This window comes from Rhinolophus ferrumequinum, chromosome 7 (assembly GCF_004115265.2).
Source record: "Rhinolophus ferrumequinum isolate MPI-CBG mRhiFer1 chromosome 7, mRhiFer1_v1.p, whole genome shotgun sequence".
Taxonomy (NCBI): Eukaryota; Metazoa; Chordata; class Mammalia; order Chiroptera; family Rhinolophidae; genus Rhinolophus; species Rhinolophus ferrumequinum.
The window spans coordinates 76,061,771-76,083,243 of NC_046290.1; positions in this window are offsets into that span (position 1 = coordinate 76,061,771).

Sequence of the window (21,473 nt, forward strand, 5' to 3'; positions counted from 1 at the left end):
CCCTTCTCCACCTATAACACTCCTGCTATTTTCCAAAACTATATTCACAGATCTCTCCTTTTGAGAAGACTACCCTGCTCCTAACCCTGGTCTGATTGAGATATCTCTGCCTTGGTTTTCTGTAGCACTTTCTGCATTCCTTTATCAGAGCACTAAGTATATTTTGCTATAAATGATTCTCTTACACTTCTTTACCTTTCCAGCCCCAAGAAAAATACATGATACACTGATAAATAAATGGGGGTGAAAAGGGGGATGGGAGGAAGCCAGCAAACGGTTCCCCGTTGACACTCTAGCACAGATTTTAGAGACCAAAGACTCCATCACTTACTAGCCCAGTGACCTTGGTCAAGTCACTTAATCTCTCTGATTTATTTCAATGATTAAATGAGAATAATAATTCCTCTTGCTGGGTTGTTGTGAGAATAGAATTAAAATATGCAAAGAATACTAGGCTTCCTGCTTGATGAACAATAAAAAATGGCCACCATTATGATATTGTGATGGTTATTGACCACAGAAGAAGGTGTTGTTTCTGAGAAGTGATGTGAACGAGGTACCGGGGGTGCCAAAAAAATGTATGCACATGACTTGTATTCATCTTTTGTTACCTGTATGTATTGAGTATTACAATTTTAATAGATTTTTTCCTTTCTTAAAATGTATATACACTTTTTGGGCACCCTCTTTATATAAAAGTAGAGCGTCTTGCAAGGAAGAGCCTGACCTCTCTGGGGACAGTAGTAAATCTGTGATTTCAGAATCTGTTTCCTATCTCTAGACAGCTTCCTTTCAACCCAATTAGAGCATGCTAAAAGTCTCTTCTTTTCCATGGTTCAGTCTAATTGAAATCCACAGACGTTTACTGAGCTCCCACTGTGCGCTAAATACAGAGCCTTGTGGAAGATACACTACTGAGGACAGGCCTCTGCCCTCCGGGAGTTGGTTCTGGCTCTCCCAGGGAAAAGACTAACACACACACACTCAGTGCAGGCAGGGCTGAAGGCCATCGCTGGCCCCAGGGGAGCTGGGAACACACAAAGGAGTGAAGAAAGAGATGGTCAGTGAAATCAGATGGGTAATTCATCAGCCCAGGGCAAGTTTGAGTTGTGGAAAGCCCAAAGCAGTTACAGTATGAAATCCCAAGATTATGGACCAAGCAAGAGAGCTCTTCACATGTAAATTTTCCAAGTCTGGGTGCCACACATTGATGTAGCTAAATCAAAGCTCTCAAATACACCCAGCTTCTGCCTTCTTCACACACGTCACTGTACAGAGCAGGAATCGGATTGTGACAGGACTTGAATCTCTGTTCTACCTCTCTAAACAATTTTTTGTGGATTATTTCATTGGATTCTCATCACTGGACTTGGGACTTTCTCCTGCCAAGCCAGGTTAATACAGTTCATGTAGACAATTGCCTGTCTTGTGTGATTTGACAGGCCTAGAAAACATGGATTCCAAAAGCTCTCCATCTCCCAGAAATTTCACCAGCACTAATACTGTACATTCCTTTGGGTTAACGACCGACTCCAGGAAGATCACACGTTAAGTTGGCTGTCTTGTATATTTTGGCATGATCTAGTTAATTATCTCCTTAATAACTAGATGAAAGTGCAGAATAAGCAAATACTTATTGAACACCAACTGTGTGACAGACGCAAGGCTAGAGGCTGGGACACAGTAATGCACAGGATGAAGTCCCTGCCCTTCAGTGGTTCACAGCTTAATGCCTGGAGACTTTCCATGCCTGCAGCATTGCCAGAGGGAGGGAGGTTTGCAGAGGCCCAGAGGCAGAGAGTTCCAGGTAACCCAGGGTAGCATGAGGGCCCAGACCAAAAAGGTGAGAGGAAGAGCTTAATATACTTTTTAGCTCTTTTACATTTTCATCTTAGACTTCTCCAGTCCATTCTCACCTCTGCCTCATAAGGCTCTGCAGGATATCATGCCAGTCTTGAGTATTCACTTAGGTGGCCTGTCAACTCCACGTCCTGAGTGACTTCGTAGTCCCCACAACTCTCAGGCCTGCTGCCCCACTCACTGTAAGGCCCTCATTTTCTGAACAGCCAGTTTTCTCATCTTCCTGCCTCCAGTCCATGACTCTCCACCACACTTTCTACACTGAGCCAGGGCATCCTTCTGAAACACTACATCTGATCTGCATCACATTCTCGTCTGATCATTCCACTCCCCAAGTAAAACTGCCAGGGGTTACCCCTGCATATACAAGCTTCCCAGAACATGCATGGTTCTCGCCCTGATACTTTCCCCAACAAGTCCCCATGCACCCATGAGTTCAAGCCAAAATGAACCAAAAGCCAAAGGAGGATTTGTGTATTTTTATTTTTAATAGATCTTACCAGATTTCTTTTCTCAGAGTTGTAACAACTGTTTCTTCCCATTTGTATTTGCCCTTTTAAATTTTGCAGCATAGCGTCTCATTGTTTGTTTGTATTTCTTTATTGGGTGGGAGAGGAGAGAGACAGAAAGAGAGAGAAGGAAGAGGGGAGAGAGAGAAAGAAGAGCCTCTGTTATTTAAATGGGTGTTTTCCCCTGACCTCTAGGAAGGATAAGCATATTTTTAGATATTTATTGATGATTAGGAATTCCTCCTCTATAATTTGTTCATAATACTTGCTCAGTTTTCAATTAGAGTGTTTTCCCTTTTTTTTATTAATTTGTAGAAGTTCTTTATGATATTTTTTTATTTTCTAATTAAAAGTAGCTAACAATTATTGAGTGCTTTTATACATCCGACACTGTTTCCACAGTCAGTTGTAGGTCTTTTGATTTTGTTTGTGTTATATTTTCCTAAATATAAATTAGTCAATGTTTAATGAATAATGGATAAATGAATGAGTGAATGAAATGTGTAATTTTATCTGCACCCCCCCCCAAAAAAAAAAAAAACTGGCTTTTTGACCAGGGGCTATTTCATCACAGGATTCCTCCATATTCTCTTGTGCCCCTTTATCTCCTTTCCCTGTTCCTTCCAACAACCACTCTCTGCCTCTTGTTTGGCCAGATAGTAGGCACAACAGAGATGCTTAGATGCTTCCAGAAGGAGAAGAATGCCTTTCTCTCTCTTAAGTGTTAGGGTTTGGACTCAGGAAACACACACTCAAGGTTAGAGCAGGAAAAGCTTCTTGTTTCATGAACTGCGTGAAGGGAGCAGTTATTAGTAACCTGAAATGCTATGCCTAGTACATAGGGACATAAAAGATCTTGGCAATGAGGCAACTAAAATTTTAGTGTTATTTCTTTAATATACTGTATTCTTCAGGGAGGAGTTTAAAATCCTTTCTGGCTTATTTATGAAGCACCAACGAGCCTGCAGAATTCTGGAGAGGTTTCTTTCAGGAAAAGGAGCAGAATCCATGACAATTGGCCAAAGCAGAATGGCAGAAAAATATTAAACCAGAACCAGAGAGGTTCCACCCCCAAAGCATGGATTGGATGATTTTCTTTCAATTTTAGAAGTGCTTTCAATTTGAATTTATACCAGTAATCCCCAGTGTAATTCAAGATTAAAATATTCTTTCAAGATCCCCACCCCACTCCTGCTGAGACTACAAAACAACCTCAACTGCTTCTTTCCTACACGCTTCCCTCCCCTCCCAGTTTTCCTTTAACAGTCCTTTCTCTTAAATGACTCATAAATTAAAGTCAGTGCATTTGGGACACTTTGTGTGTTACTTGCTGATAAAACATTTAAGTGTTTCATTTGGAATTAAACAGTTTCCTGAGGAAATTACTGAAATCCCAGAATTGCTGAATAAGCTGAGAAGCAAAATCAGGTTACCAGGCAAAAGTCATCATTTTTTCAACAAAGAACCTAAAGCAGATTTATAAAGCAGATACACAAACAGCAAGACCTAAAAATCACTTAGGACAGGCCCCAAACACCATTGCCTCCCAAGGTAGGCAAATAAAAGTTTCAATAAAAATGAGCAAGACTCATCAGAAATAACTACAAAAACCGCTTCCCTGGAGATGGATTTATGACATCCAGTTTTGACAGTTCACCTGTCTCCTGGCTGGAAGCAGTGGTCCAGGCAAGATGATCAAAACGTTGGTCCATAATGTATTCTAGCCTGAGGATAATCATTGACATCAGGCTTTGGTGAACCTTGGGCAGGATCAATTCATTCATTCATTCATTATTCAGTGAATATTTACAGAGCACATGCATACTCCACGTACTTTACCAAGGATACACTAGGTCCTTGTTGGGGGAAAACAGGTCCTGTTTGAAATCTAGCACTGAGAGCCAGTCAGATGCCCACAGAAGCCAGGCAGGTGGGAATTGGGAATTGGGGTGGACTGATGAGTAAAGAGGCTGACTTTCTTCAGCTCCATTGATTGTTTTCATAAGAGAACGTGAGCTCAGTATTGCCACATTTTCCAGTTTTCAAAAAAGAATTCTCAAATTCCAATTTTATTGTGAAATTTCTTTTAAAAAAAAAAAAATTAACAACTAATTACAATTTGAAAAAAAAATGCTTGTTAGCAAAGTAAAACATGACTGCAAATCCAGATTTGAACAGAGCAGGCAGTTTACAACCTCTAACATCGAACATGTATAGTGTTTAAAAACATGGGCAATGAATTTCACTAAGTGTTGCCATTTCCCTCTTCCTCTCACCTCAGCTTTTGGAATATGGCACAGCTACTCTTAAAGTAAGTTTGACATAAAACAAGTTTTTTTAAATGGTTGGAATATGATACTGGAAATTTCTACCCACCCCTTAACCCCTGCCCCACCACCACTTGGAGTGTCTAAGATATCCTATGCAATGACCGAAACTATAGAAACCTTTCTAATCAAGTGTCCCTACCACCTACACATCATTGGTCATCTTGTTGTGGGTCCCCCGCCTCCAGGGCTGTCTCAAGATATAGATGCATATTCTGAAACTCAGGCCCTCCTGGCACTGCAAGTCCTCACTGATTTTTACAAAGGGGAGGGTAACTTTTTCCTTTGTCTGGGCATTGCTGCTTTCTGTCTCTCTACTCCCGGAACGTATCCCACTCTTGGTCTTCAGCCCCAGCCAGTGTTGCACCCACCCTAACACTAATGCTGGCCCATACTGCAACTGTGCAAATTAGGAAAAGGGAGCCTTGACTCCAGGCACTCACTAATAGTTGGAAGATTATCAGAATATACAAATTCCTGACTCCTTTCTGAATGGGCGCCCTTAGAGATGTGTAGTGTATGATCCACACTTTCTCTTCAATCCATCCTCAAATTCCTTTTTGTCTGGAAATTCATAAACTCGGGGCCCTTGGTTTCAACTTTTTTTCTCTTTCTTTTTTTGTTAAAGATTATTGGCGTGGCAGTTGTTAGAAAGTTACATAGGTTTCAAGTGTACAATTCTGCAATGCATCATCTATATATCACATTGTGTGTTCACCACCCAGAGTCAGTTCTCATTCTGTCACCATATATTTGACCCCTTTTTCCCTCATCTACCTTACCGTCTGGTAACCACTAAACTATTATCTGTGTCAATGAGTTTTTGTTTCTTCATTTGTTTGTCTTGTTCTTTTCTTGTTTTCAGTTTTATATCCCACATATCAGTGAAACCATATGGTTCTTGGCTTTTTCTGTCTGACTTATTTTGCTTGGCATAATAATCTCAAGATCCATCCATGTTGTCGCAAATAGCACAATTTCATCTTTTCTTATGGCAGAATAGCATTCATTGTGTATATATACCACATCTTTATCCAATCATCTATCAAAGGACACTTTGGTTGTTGGTTTCAACTTCTGTTTTTGCAATTAAGCAACCAGCCAACAATAAAGGACCTGAACTATGGGCTCCCCTCCTACTCCCAGGTCTTGAGCTTGTAAAGGATGGACAGGCAGAGTCATGTTTATTGTGCTATGTGAGAGGGTTGCTTTGAACAAACTGGAACAGAGAGGGGTAAAGTACATAGCATGTGACAGCTTTCCAGGAATTCTTGAATCCAGGCTTCAAAAGGAGAGTGAAAATTGACAGCCACAACTGTAAACTAGCTTAGTCTACCCTAAGATATATATTTTGTTTATTTTTACATGCACATTGTTATCTGAAGTTTGGGTTTTAGTGCTTTTAGGACTTTAACCACTCCTCTCAATTGTTATATACTTATATACTGTGTAAATTAAGAAATAGTTTTGCTGTTAAGACAAAGACCCCAAAAAAGAAAGAAAGAAAAAAAAGACAAAGTAAAAGTGACTTAAATGAATTTGTTTTTCTCCCATGTAATATAGTTCTAGCATAAACAGCAGAGCCAGGATGACAGACCCATGGTACAAAGGACCTAGGCCCCTTCTGTGTTGTTACTCAACCATCCTAAGGTATTGTCCTCATCCAAGTGGCCCACGATGGCTGACTAGCACCTTGTACAGGTTCCTGCTGATGAGAAAGAGGGAAGGGGAAGGGTGCCTATTCTCCCTAATGGCACAACCCAGAAGTTACACTTATTATTGCTACTCACACCTCATTGGCCAGAACTTAATCACATGGTGTCTTAGTCTGCTCGAGCTGCTATGAGAAAGTACCACAGATTGTGTGGTGCAAAAAGAAATTCATTTCTCACAGTTCTGGGGCTGGGAAGTCCTTCAAGATCAATGGTGCTGGCGGATTTGGGTTTTGGTGAGAGCTTTCTCCTTGGCATGCAGACAGCTGCCTTCCCTCATGTGGTGAGGGGAGAGAGAGAGAGATCTTGTCTTCTTAGAAGGCCACAGTCCAATGGAATCAGAGCCCCACCTCATTTAACCTTAATTACCTCTTAAAGACCCTACCTCCAGAAACAGTCACATTTGGGGGGGGTGGGAATGGTGGGGGAGTGAGAGTGGGGATGGGAGTGTGTAGATTAGGCTTCAACATGTGAATTCGGGGAGGACACAGTTCAGTCCAAAACACATGGTCTGGCCTAGCTGCAAGGGAGCCTGGGAAGCACAATGTGTATTCTGAGCAGGATTCTATTACTAATCTTGGAGGTCCATTGGTAGTCTCTCACACAACCCAACTTTTTACCTGTCCCGTTCTTCTAAGCATTTCCTTTGGCAGCACTATTTTAGTGCCTTTGTTGTTTTATTGACAGTTTTCTGAATTCCAGTAACAGTCATATCTATATTCAGAAATAAATGCATTATAAAGATTAACATAAATGTTTCATTACACACCACAGCTCTCCTCAATGCCATAAATGAATGTTGATTTAGCATCTCAAAGAACAAAAGTGACCGGTGAGCTAATGCTAATTGTATAAAACCATTTTCGTTTAATAAAACTATATAGAACAAGGAAAACAGTGCCACCTCTTGTTTTTCTACTATAGTGACTGGCTCAGCTCTGCTCTGTCACCTTGTGACCTGACAGAAGTGAGGCAGTGCTCAGAGACTCCTCACTTGCCTCAGAGAGCTGACCACATCCTGCAAAATCGGATTTTAAAAATATGCAAATTAAGGTCAAACAGCCCCACGTCTGAGATTTAACGACTAATCTGTTCAGACAGCTGCTTCTTAGCCATTAAATTACAAAGTGACTGAGTTCATTAAGATTTTCACACCCAACTAACTCCTCAAATTGTATTCCATACTTTTCTAAGACTTTCATGGGCAAAGCTAGTCAGATGAGCTATGGTTATAGCAGAAAAAGCCAATCTGTCACCATTTGTTTTCCAATAGATAGAGAAGCGTTATTTTCAGGTTGATTAAAACTGGTCACTCAAGCCAAATTGCAGGATGAGGTCATGAAGATCAGTCACTGTAAGGTTTATTGCCAAAGGCAACTGAGAAAGAGGGTCCAGTCCAGTTTTCTTTGCTAAAAGACTTATTGCCAAAAATTCAAATTAAACACTAAAATTAAGTTACCTCTATTCACATTACTCTACACACATTAAAATAATGAAGCCAAATGCAAGTCCTTAAACACTAGCCTTATATGTGGACCTTGTTTAAATACGTACACATCATTGGGTTAGATCAGGCACCATTTATTATTATTGCTATTCTCTTTTCTCTGCTCTGACTATTGAAACCTTATTTGTTTCCTAAAACTACATTTCTAAGCAAAATAATGTGGAACATGCTTCCTTCTGCTCATATAATTTATGTAATATTATTTTATTATTAAATATGAGAAAATTTTAATGTGTTAACTTTACCACTCAAACTTTCTCATATGTAGTATAAGCTGCTTTACTTCACAGAACTATCTAGCCAATAAATTAAAATTACTGTGAATTCTTAAAACAACTCTGAGTCTTATATTATAAGCATGCTAGGATAGAAGTCTCACAAACTAGCAATGATAAGGAGATGGTTATTTCACCAAGTGAGATTTCTTTATTACAAAATATTTGTAAAGGCATTTTGTCCTTAATATAGCACATATAATACAGAAACAAGGAACAAAATAAACTAGTATTGTTGAACAATAAACACTTAGCACAAAATTATTTATTGCTAAAACCAGAAGTTGAAGGCTCACAGAATTAATTGTTAGTTTATTAGTGCTTGATTCGAAAATAAATAGTGATCAGCTTTAGGCTAAATTGCCTTTTCTAACCAGTAAGGCCCTGAAATTCACAGAGCAAAAAATTACTTTTTCAATTATAATTAAGAAGAATCGATTACACCTTGAATCATCACAAATTCTAACTGAAATAATCATGCGTTCAATTGGTTCTTGCAATATAACTAAAGGAAGTAAGCTTTAAATTTTTCGAAAAGTGCTCTCTATGTACTTTGTTATTTATAAGTGAGAAAAAGTGATACTAATTTAAATATCTTTTTATAGGGAATGGTTATAAAGTTATTTAAAACTGCACTCAAAAGAATATGAAATAACATGGGAAATGGTCACAATAGAATGTTAAGTGTAAAAAGCAAGTCTTGAGATTTTTTTTTCTCCCAAAGGAATGAATTACTGAGGTGGGAAAAGAATTTTGGTTGCCATTGGTAGAAACTATGAAAGATCCACATTTGATGCCTCCCAGTCTAATGCTATCATTTTAACAGTGTAATTCAACATTGCAAACATCAATTCCAATTTTCTATAGTAGGCATTTACTTGAAATCCACCCATGTTAACTACTTCTCCTCCAGTTTCTTCCCAGTACCCAGGTGTAACAGTTTTGTTGAATGTATTGGTCTCCAGGAGGTGCAGCCAGGAAGCACCTTCATTTTTCTCCCACTTTGATGTTCAGGTATCTCCTGTCAATCTCCCTTCACAGCCTCTTAATGATAGCATAAGTAGATTTAGTCTTTCTCAGAGATGAAAAGTTTTTCTTTTCAGGCGCAGTATTAACAAGTCTTGTATAATAAAAACAAAAATTTTGATCTCTGTAGCTCTCTGCCATGATCCACAGACCAGCAGTGGGGAAAGGATATGATCCACTCTTTATCTTCACAATTTCCTGACGTGGCTTCTCCACTCTTCCTCTTCTACTCACTGCACACCTTTGCTTCATCCAGGGTTGGAGGAGATGGCAGGGAGAGGACAGGTGAGGGGAAAACAAGTGTGACCTGATGGGTGCTGTGGTAACCTGGTGTTAGGGACCCCTGCATAGCAGATACACCAAAGCAACTTTCTCTTTGGAGGGGGTTCCCTGGGGACTCTGCCTTCTGATACATCCATCACTTTACGTGATTTGTGGGCAAGTCACTCCCCAGTGGGCTACTTACTCCCACCACCCCAGACCCTGTTTCTTAATTTTTAAAAATTTTTGTTTATCTTTTTATTTTGCAGTTACAGTTGACATTCAATATTATATTAGTTTCAGTGGTACAGCATAAGGGTTAGACATTTATATACTATGTCTGATCCCCCTAATACATCTAGTGCCTACCTTATGTGTTCTTATGTTCTTATAACTGCCAATTTGTACTTCTTAATCCCTTCACATTTTTCACCCATTCCCCAAATCCCCTCCCACGTTGCAACTGTCAGTTTGTTCTCTGTATCTATGAGTTTGTTTCTGTTTTGTTTGTTTATTTTGTTTTATAGATTCCACATATCAGTGAAGTCATACGGTATTTCTCATTCTCTTCTAACTTATTTCACTTAGCATAATACCCTTTCGGTCCATCCATGTTGTCACGAATGGAAAGATTTCATTCTTTTTTATGGCCACGTCATATTCCATTGTATCCCAGATCCCGTTTCCGTGGAATGCCCCACACTGGCCACTCCAGCTTAGGGAATGTACTGCACCCGGAGGTGGGTTGGCCAGCACTACGTCACCTGCAGCTGCTCACCTTGCCCTGCTGCAGGGGCAGGACCAGAGAACCTTGAACCTTAGCAGTTTCCAGGCAGGAGTCAGTCCCCAAATCATTTCACCTCTGGGAGTTCTCGTGTCACAATCACCTGTGAACTCTCTCACCAGGCTCCACCCCAGCACCACGGCTTCATAAGGTCTTATGGAGCCCCCGTTTTGGCTTGAGGTAGGAGATGGCAGCGGCCTCTCTCTCCCACTGGGAGGTTAAGGGCCATCCCACAGAGCTCAGTATCTACCAGACTTCCAAGAATTCCTCCTTCTCAATCCTTCACTAACCCTTGAAGAGGCAGCAGAGCCAGTTTTGAGTCACCGCCCAGCAGGTCCTATAGAAATGGTCTAATGCCTGTTTAGAATGTGGGAATTGTTACCATCTAGTGTTCTCAATTTTGCAGTGTCAGTTGACATGAAGAAAAATCCTGTTTTGCTGCTAGGCACAATATCCCACCCTCATTCGTAGATAATTTTCCTCTACTACCTATGCTCAATTCCAATGGATTACCCTAAAAATCAAATGGGAAGTCAGATTCAAGCACTTTCGGCTTTCTGCTCAATCCCTCCGAGATCCAAGAGGCTTTTCTTAAATAGACCGTACGAATGCACAGGTCAGTCCCTTTCCTGCAATGACTCATAACTCGGATTCAGACAGGACCAGGCTTGTCTGTTGAACTGGTAGGGCAGGTCTGCCAAAGGGTTTGCTTTGTTTGGTTGGTTGTAAAAGGAAAAGAGGCAGGGTGCCCGAGTCCAGCGGGAGGCGATGTGGGGCACCATGGGAGGATCTCAGTTATGTTCCCTTCGCCAGCCACACCAACTTGAGGTTGAGTCTATGGAGACAGACCTCAGGCAGACGCTGAAGGAGCTGTTTTCAGAAGGGAGTCTGTCTGACACTGGGCAGTGCTGCCTCTGTGCCCAGGTAACGAGGAGGCATCTTCTTCCTGGTTCGGCACAGATCACAGCGTGCCTTCAGAACGCTGAGGACTCAAGAGGATGGCACAGCTGGTAATTGGCAGCTCTGAGGGGTCAGGGCCAGCAGCTTTGGCCAGGACGCCAGTACAGTCTCAGGACCGCACTGACAGGGTCAGTGGTTGCCACTAAGCCATGGGCTCGCTTCAAATGCCTCAAATCCATTCGAGTCACAGAATTTGAGTAAAGAACCTGGCCTTTGAAATTCGGTATCCTACCAATACAGCTGGGTGCCTGTGCCAGTTTTATGGTACCCGTTGGCCTCTGCCTCAGGGCACTTTAAAACAATAGACTGAGGTAGGGCAGCAACCATTAACCTGCCCCTTCTCTGCAGCCACATCCAATCACAGTGAGAGTGAGTGATTGTCCCTGTTGCAGGAGCTGGGAGAAGGGCTCAGGGAGTCAAGTTGCTCCCGGGTTCCAAAGTATGGCTCTTACCTCTCTGCTTTTCCTTATACCGACGTTAGATTGGAGAAAGAATTTGGGGCTTTTTCTTCAGATATTACAGAAAACGGACCTTTAGCTAAATTATGCACTGTAATTAGAGGAGGCTCTCTTAGCAAAGCTGTGTTTCCAGTCCCGCTCTATTAAAGGGCCGTTTATTGGGGGCATTATTGTTAATTGGGTGTCTAATTAATATTTATTATAGCTAGCATATAGTTTCAGTTTATGTCCTGTGTGTAACACCATATTCAGGGTCAACTACATAATTTGCTGAGTCCGGTACAAAATGAAAATGCAGGGCTCTTTATTAAAAAAAACAAAACAAAAGAACAAGAAAAAAAGTGCTATTAAAGGAACTAAAAAATAAAGCTTTTTCTTTTCTACTGTGGTCTCTCAACTTGTCCTGTGTTTTAAATTTTTCATTAACGTCATTCTAAATAAAAAAAAATTAAAATTTTTAATTATTAGCATGATTTTATCATTCATTTTTATATTTTAGATGATGCCAGTTTTAAATGCAAATATAAAACATTTAACTTGTGTGTGGAATCACTGACATTACACAATGTGTATTTTGTAGCTCACACATGGGAACAGCACTAACTCAACTGTTTTTATTTTGCATGTTGATACATACATTTTATCAACATTCTCTCCCTTCAGCTTACTATTGAGGGAAGGAAGATGGAGAGGAAAAGGAACTATGAGTTGCCCTATCTTTCTCTTTCTTTCTGTGTCATAATTTTTCATGTAAACGGTTGGCTAATACAGGGAAATAGGAAAACTATGACAGGACTCCTTGGTTGTTCATATTTCTTAGAATGACATTGCCTTCTTCCTGCATTCAAAGCAAGTTTTGGTTCAAACAGAAAGTACGGCCTCCTGATAAATGCAATCATTTACTTAGTAATATGCTTTGCTCTTCCTTTGAATTTTGCTCAATGCCCACACATAGTAACCAGAATTCTGTGCTCATGGGTCATTGTACAAACTATATGCAAACAAGGAAGCAAGGAGTGGAAGACACACATATTGCACATATCTCCTTTCCTCGTATGCATGCGCTACTGTTCCGTCAGTGTTTATTTTCAATATGTACATCAAGATAAAATTATTAAGAATTTTAAGATGGTGGCAGCAGAGCATTAAACCAAGCATGGGACCCTTTTAAGCCCTGGGCCTTGTGTGACTCAAGTCCATACCAATGAAGCTGGCCCGGCTTGTATTATGTGGTAGACACACTATAAATGCTTTACATATTTTAATTAATTTAACCCTCTCAACATGGTGCACAGTTCATATTTGGTCTATATGATATTCTCTGACTAACAACTATATGGATTTATCCGTGTATGTTTTAGGAAACTGTACTGTCAAGATGTGATTTCTTATAGCATATCTACTTTGTTTTGGGGTGAACAAGTCGTGAAGACAACAAAAGAAGTCTTTGTCCAAAAATGATATAACTTTTAAAGAAGTGTTAATGGCAAAAAATTGCCCGCTGGACAGTCATTATATGAGGGAAGTGTATAATAATTGGGCTGAAAATCTTGCCCAATAATAATCAGGAAACCAGGTTTCATCTGTCATTTTGCTGTATATTTAGTATGTAAAATTCATCCTCCTGGTGAGGAGATAACTGCTCCAACTTTAGGCATCATGTTTACATTCTAAGGCGAAAGAAGGACAGTTACCCATCCTTAGAGACTTCTTTCAACATATCAGTATCCCCAACTATGTTAATTATAACTGCAAGGGAGTCTAGAAATGTGTACATTTTAGCTTTTAAGTCTATTTAGTAGAGAAAGGCAAGGGGCAAGCAGTTTGTGAAAGGCTCTTGAATAGGCCATCTGCAGTTTCCACTATCGTGTGCTCCTTTGGCTATGCAACATGCACACATGTCCTTATTTTCATATATTGATATTCATGTGAAATACATCTACTTCTTTCCCCAAGGAATACAACTCTACATTCCTCTCAAAGTCTAGTATCTCTGTGTGATATCCAGTTCTCCTCAACAATCCTGGCTGTGGTTCCAGGTGACCTGGCAAACTCAATTTTAAAAGTAAAGGTATCTGCTCCAAATACGTGCAGTATACGAGTGGGGAAAGAAACAAGATAACTATTAGTGGGTGCAAAAGTAATTGTGGTTTACAAGGTTAAAAAAAAGCAAAAACCACAATTACTTTTGCACCAACCTAATATAATAAAAACGTCCCATTTTGAATAAGTGTGGATGGGAAACGCGCATTCCGTGTTACATCCTGATGGACAGTGAAAATGAGGTCCTTCCAGTTAGGCAGTGGCGTTTCTTTCCTCAGACCCTGGCTCTGTCCGCTAGGAAAATCCTCTCTGTTTAATTCCTTTGCCTCCTGGTTATATGTTTTGAAGAAGACATTCCCTGCAGACTATCTGTCACGGTCACATGCGACATGAACCTTTAGGAGGATGCTGTTCTTAAGAAGCTCCTCAGCTTTTGCACCATCTTCCTGGAAGTTTGAATTGCGTCTTAGAGGCCAGTTAGTGACAAATTGTCCACCAGTCTTGAGTTTGTTTTCGTTACATTGTTTTGTTGTTTTTGCACCAGAATTTCACCATAAAATAACAAGTGTTCTGTTTTGGTTTTCTTACATTTTCCCCTCCAGAACCTCTGCTCATGTCAGCCCTGCTGTGTGCTCTGGGAGTCTGGTCTGTACACATGCCCTCCATGATTCTCTAGCTCTCTGGCTTTTTGTTGGGTTTGGCCAATGGAGGGAACCTGTAGGAGGTCACAGTGAAACAGAAGAGGAAGATTAGTGTATCTTTTCTCCCAGATATCTTTTTACTGGGTTGCCATGGGCCTGTCAAAGGTCCCAACTTTTGTCAAGTGGCCCTCTCTGAATTCTGATAACTGCTCCCTCCCCTTGCCTTTCAGGTCCAAGTGTGGTAATGGTTCCCTGTTATTACTTAACCTGGGGTAATACACTATCCCTTGTGGTTTCCCTATACCCTCCTCACATTTTTGTCAACAGTCCCTTTTAAAAATTCTCCTCAAATTACCCAAATCTGATGTGCTATCCTTTTCCTGCCAGGATTCTAACTGCTATAACTTCCAGTTTATTTGCTTCTGGTCAAATATGTATGTAGGTATGTATGTTCTGTAAAATTGAATAGTTTATGAAAACTTGCGTGAGATCTTTGAGAAACTCGAAATTTATCTTATACGGTAGATGGAGAACCAAACCAATTGTGAATTAACATTATACAGCTGAATCTATTGTTATACAACTAACGGTCATATAAGTGTTTGAAAGTAATAGAATAAAAATGCAGTGAGGTGAATGATACACCATTTAAATTCCTGGGTGGTTTCAGAAATTAGTGAGGAATAGTACTATTATTACTTAATGGTCAAGCAACTAATAAGCAGCAGAGCTGGGATCTGAACTCAAGGAGTCTGGTTCCAACGCCTGGGCTCTTAACTTCACTCCCTCATTCTCAGCGCAGTACCTGGAAATAGTTGGACCACAAGCAAGTTCAGGCATAACACAAGTATTGGGAACCTCAGATCCTAAATTTTGAAACAACATGGTTTCCCGTAATGTCTCAGAGTTAAGAGACCATTTGGGAGCCAGGAAGTAAACTTAGATCTTTTGAAAACCACAGGATTCTGTTACTCTTAGAAACTAGCTACCACCTACAGGTTGAGTAAGTTTCTCCTTTCTCTGTATTTCCATAGCACTAGGAATACACCTCTGTTACAGCTTTTTTTTACAGTGTTACAATTATTTTTATGTGTCTGTCTTCTGATCTCTGAGCTCTTCAAAGAAAAAATATGTCTTATTCATCCTCATTAATGCTCTATAATAGGGAACATTTAATGAAGGAACAATTTATATCTAATCTATAAATATCCATCTACTCATACCTTAATTTAGATGTGCATACAGCTAGCCACAACATAGGTGAACTTCTGTTGGTTTTATTGTCATTAACCATTACATATTTTAGAACCCATTAGCATTTTTACTTTTATCACTATTGAGACAAATATTAAGATTTAATACAGACATACATAAAAACCTAAAAGTTAAGTAACAAGAGATAAAAATTACAACAAACAACAACAAAAAGAAAACCTAGTTTCCCTAAAATGAGCTGGGGAACATGAATCAAAAGAAGCTAGCTATATTATTAATTATGCCCTAAAAATGTTCTGTTTTATATCCAGCTCACTTAGCCCCTCTAAGGGTCTGCACCCAGACTGGAGAAGCATGCAGGGTCCACGATCACTGAATTTGGAAGCTGCAGAGATACTACAGAGGTAACAGAAAAACTCCTACTCGGCAACTCTCAGCTTCAAGTTGGAAAATTGGGTTTATGTAAACTTTCCCGCTGTTATTCTGTGTGACAACTTTCTCCTCTGCTTGTCCAAGAGGAGAAAGATTATTGAGAGATTTACCCTATCTCATTTTCTCTTCCTTCAGCATTTCAATTGGGTGGGGGGTGTATTTGAAGAGGGGTTTGTCTGGGTATGGTGAGTGAGCACCCTATGTTACTTTGTTTCCTATATCTTATTCACGGGAGAAAAGGCATGGATGTGAGGCCGTGCTAAAAGTACACCTGTCCTCCCAGTTCCCTCCATCTGGCTTGACAAATAAGCTCAAGCCACATGCTTATATCAATCTGTCCTAGGCACAGAGAAGCATTCATTCAACAGTATTTATTCACTCGGTGAATGCTGTCTGAATGCCTACTTTGTGCCAAACACCGTGGCCGAGATAAGGTTAGTGAAATAATTCCTACTCTCAGTAGCTTAGACTCTATTACGGAGTAAAGATGATCTCACTTGTAACAAACAGTAAACAATATAGAAGAGAATATAATATATGATAACTTTTTACATTACACATTTTACTTTGAAATAATTGTAGATTCCCACGTATTTGTTAGAAATACCCAGTTTCCGCCCAATGGTAATACCTTACAAAACTGTAGTACAATATCAAACCAGGACATCGACAGTGATACATTCAGGATACAAAACATTTTCGTCATTTCGGTGAACATCAGAATTCCTCAAGTTACCTTTTATAGACATATACATTTTCCTCCTGATATCACCCGCTCCTTAAGCTCTGGCGACCACTTTTCTATCCTCTATTTCTATAAATATGTCATTTCAATGGAATCCTATGATATGTAACAACTTGGGATTGGCTTTCTTTACTCAGCACAATTCTCTGGAGACTCATCCAAGTTGTTGTGTGTACTAGTGGTGTGTTCTTTTTATTGCTGAGTAGTGTTCCATGGTATGGATTATTCACAGTTCATTTAACCGTTCACCAGTTGAAAGACATTTGGGTTGTTTCCAGTTTGGGGCGATTATGTATAAAGTTGCTATAAACGGTCATGTGCATGTATTTTTTTGTGAACCTTCTTCTCATTTCTCTGGGATAGATACCCAGGAGCTCAATTATTTAGTTGTATGGTAGCTGCACATTTAGTTATTTTAAGAAACCGCCAAATTGTTTTCCAGAGTAACTGTACTATTTTACATTCTCATCAGTAATATTTGAGTGACATTTTTCTGCATCTCACAGGCACAGGAATAATTTGTCTTTCTCTACAAAAAATCTTGCTGGGATTTTGATAGGAATTGTGTTAAACATGTATCTCAATAGGAGAGAATTGACATCTATATTATCTATGACATCAATTAGAAGAATTGACATCTTCTAATCCATGAACATGGCACGTCTCTATGCATGTTTTGCTCAATTTACATCTAAGTAGGTATTTCACTGGTTTTGAGCAATTGTAAATGGTATTGCATTTTTACTTTTGATTTTCGTGAGTTCACTGTAACAGGAGTGGCCCCATTACCACTGAGTAATGGTGAAAGTCCTGATTCTCTTTAGGCCTCCTCTAAGACCACTCCAGGGAAAGGGACGGACATGGACGCCTGGGCTTCCTACTAGGTCTTGTCCGTCACTACCCCACTTGGAGTTTTGGCTGTCTCATTACAGCCTCACAGTGTGGCCGTGCAGATTCCCCGTTTGGCCTTGGTTGGGATGGGTGGATGTAAATCCACAGTATATTCTGTGGCATTTGGAGAAATGGAGCTGTTATTGTGTAAAAGTTTTCTGTCTTGGCAGGTTTCTCCTTTCTTAGTCCTATGGATATAGGCTTTGGAGGGTGGAGGGGGCAGCCGTGTCTGCCTCTTTGGCATTTCTGAGTTTGTTGCTTCTTCAGCTCCAAGTCTGCAATATGTGAGACAAAAAGAAAACCCAGGGAACTCGTCACTGTGTCATTCTTTGTATCCCTAAGTCTTTGGCTGTTCTGCCTTTTTCTAACTTTCAGTGTCTTCTTCTGTTTGTTTTGTATATACTGTCCAGGGTTTTTAGTTATACTTGACAGGGAGAATATGAAAATACAAATCATCTCCATCTTCTTGGAAACAAAACTAACAGTTTCAGTATGGATGACATGTCCACAGAGAAGCAAGTTGGGTCAATGAGGACCAACATGATAGAAACAGGTTTTAGTCTACTTTTCAAAATATTAAATGAGGAGACTGAGAAGGAAGACGAGAGAGGGGAGACGAAGGCACTTCTCAGGAGACATGGGCTTGGGATGAATCTCTAGGCCTGTGAGAAGACCACCTTGACTAATAAGGAGAATTCCTGCTGGAGTATAGTAGAGATCATACTAAGAGAAGATGCCATTTGTTTGGCACTGAGTACCTTTCAGGCTTTCAGCTAAGAACTTGAACTATATTGTTTTATGTACTCGTCCTAGTTCTTTGAGATAAGTACTAACATTTGTATTTTATAGGTGAGGAAATGGAAGCTCAGAGAAGTCATGTGTACAAGATCACATATTTAGTACATAGAGGCCTGGATTGAACTCTGGTCTTTTTGATACCATAGACTTGTTGTTAACCACCAGGTCTTACTATATTGTATATTGCATACACACACACACAAAGAGGGTCTTTGCAGATGTAATGAAGTTCAGATGAGGTAATACTGGACTAGGGTGGGCCCTAAATCCAGGGAAGAAGGGGGAGATAGAGACACAAAGGAGAAGGTCATGTGAAAAGGGAGATGGGAATCCCAGTGGTGCATCTCAGAGCCAAGGATTGCCAGCTAAGAATTACTAGCAACCAGCAGAAGTTAGGAGAGGCAAGAAAGGAGTCTTCACAAGAGCCTTTAGAGGAATCACGGTCCTTGGTTTTAGACTCTAGTCTCCAGAACTGTGAGAGAATACAGTTCTGTTGTTTTCAGCCACACAGTTTTGGGCGATTTGTTAAGGCAGTCCCAGGAAACTAATACAGAAAGCAAGTTCACTGAGCAGTGCGAAAGATGGGAGGAGATCCCAAAATGGAGACAAATCTAAGAACTAGGAATGAGGTAGAAATGCCCAGAGCAGGTTTAGGTAGACGTGATGAATCTTCTTGGTAGAGAAATACAACTACAGTGTCTGTGCCTGGCTTTATGGTCCTGGCATGTGGGTGTGACAGAATAGGAGTAGTGAAAGGAATGAGCACTTTTGAAGGTATATGCTTTGTGGCCATTAGGTTATAACTCTCTTAGGGCAAAAGTGCAGGGAAATAAGAACAGGGATGACTAATACAGGAGATGGAGATGGACAAGGGGTATCTGATTGAAGCAAATAAAGAGACCCTAAAATCCTAATTAAAAACTTCTCTAATGTACTGCTTCTTGGGGTATTAGAAATGGGATAAAACTCAAAAATTTCGTAGACCAGTCCATCATTCTACAGAGAAGGGAACGGGCCCAGAGAGATTGCTTTTGTGACTTGGGCTTTTCTGACTGATGGTGTCTTCTGTAACTGTGGCAGATGATTTTGTGTGTTGCTACTGACACTGACCCCTTTCAGTTATCAGGTGTCTCATTAATTTTTTTTCTATCCTTTAAGGAACGTATCTGTCAGGCATAATTATTAAAAACAAAACTGGGAGTGTGGGCATTGAAGTGCTAAAAGATGAAAGCTCTGATTAGAAAAAGGGAGAGGAATTGTAAAAGATGAATTTCACGATAGTAATTTGGGGTCACCATCTAGAACCCTTTGGAAGATGGCTAGAGTCACAAACGGGATTGAAAGTAACTGTTAGAGCTTGGAAACCATAGTGGTAAATCAGTTTAACGATCCACCCCAAATTAGATGTTTTGAGGACTCATTTCTGACATGCCTGCTGGGACTTTGGCAGCAGACAACAGTGGCAGGTCCCACAGGGGACATTAGAGAGCAGCATCTGTAGTGGCAGCGAGATGGCCCAAATCCCCAACTCCACCAAAGGAGACAGCCCCCGCTGGGGAAAGGAAACCCTGCCATCCAGGTGGGGCATTGGGAGCCTACCACCAAAGTCTATTTATTCAATAGCTAAGAAAGAACAGATGTGACCCTTTAAAGTAGTGGTCTTCTGTCTCAGGGTGTATTTTTGGTCTCCTAAGACTGACCAATCTCTCTCTCCACCTTCTTTATTTTTTATTTTATTTTATTTTTTTTGGTCTGTTACATTCAGGAGGACAGGATATTCTGCACCAATACAAACCTGCAATAATTGAGTGATCTGACATTATCAGGTGCTAAAAGCGATTCTACTAAAAATAAAAAACAAAAACAAAAAACAGCTCTAGATTGGAGGCTATTATCTCAGTCTTTTTTCAATCAAGGTGTCCTTGATTTTGCTTTGAATTTCAGTTTCTTTGATTGGAATTTTTTTTAAAAGAAAGCAGAAAAAAAGAATAAGCTTGTGGGAAGTGTGCTCAGGCTACTCGTGTGCCAAAGAAAGCTGCCAGCTTTTCTGCATCCTGGTGGTTCCAACAACACAGGGCTCTGAGGCCTGGACCAAGGGCGAGGAAAGACCGATAAGTGATTTTAAGGCCACTCGTTAAATGGGTTGGGTGGAGGAGAGAAATCTGTAAATGTAACAAAGAGCTGCCTCAAGAAGTATTGAAAATTCAGCTAAACACTCATGCGAAAAACAAAGGCAATATTCTATTCTTAAACTTTTGGGTTTTTTTGCGGGCAGTCAATGTAAGGTGTACAAATTAGAAGGTAACAGAAGGAATTACCAAGGTCACTCATTCAATATCAATCCTGTGCCAATACATTGCTCTTATGCCTTTCTGCATGTCTCAAGATTAAACCAGTTTGAATCTCATTTTGTACTTTGTGTCTGAAGCTATCACTCAAGTATTAACTTACTGAGACATTAATTTAGAGTGGAAAAAATAAAAACAATGATTATTTTTACTGAAAGTTACCAGTAGCTTTTTTAATGATCAAGTGGAAAAGATGGAAACAAGAAATCCGATTTAACAAAATTTACTCTCTCTTAAGTAAAAGCAGAATAAAATACATTCAATTAGTCAAACATCTGACAGGACCTAGCAACAACTGAATACACTTTACTGAGCCAGAGAGCAACTGCTACATTCGTCAAAGCCAGAATCCTTAATATAATAGAAGGTGACTTACAGTTACAAGTTAGAAATATCTCGTGAAACAGGAACGATGAAGTCATTCGAGGGGAAATCAAAATGAACCAGCTACTACACTTAACTTCCACTATATACCTACCAGGAGACCCCTGATGTTTGTCATTTAAATGAAGTACTCAATTGTATTTAATGTGGTTTATTTTCCAGCACCTTGCTTGATTTATCCTAGCCCATACAATCACAGCATGTGTCATACATTTTACAGAAAGTACTAATTCATTTACTGCTGAGAAACGATTTCAATGCACAAGAGCCTGGAGCTGAAAAGGCTAATCAGTTTTA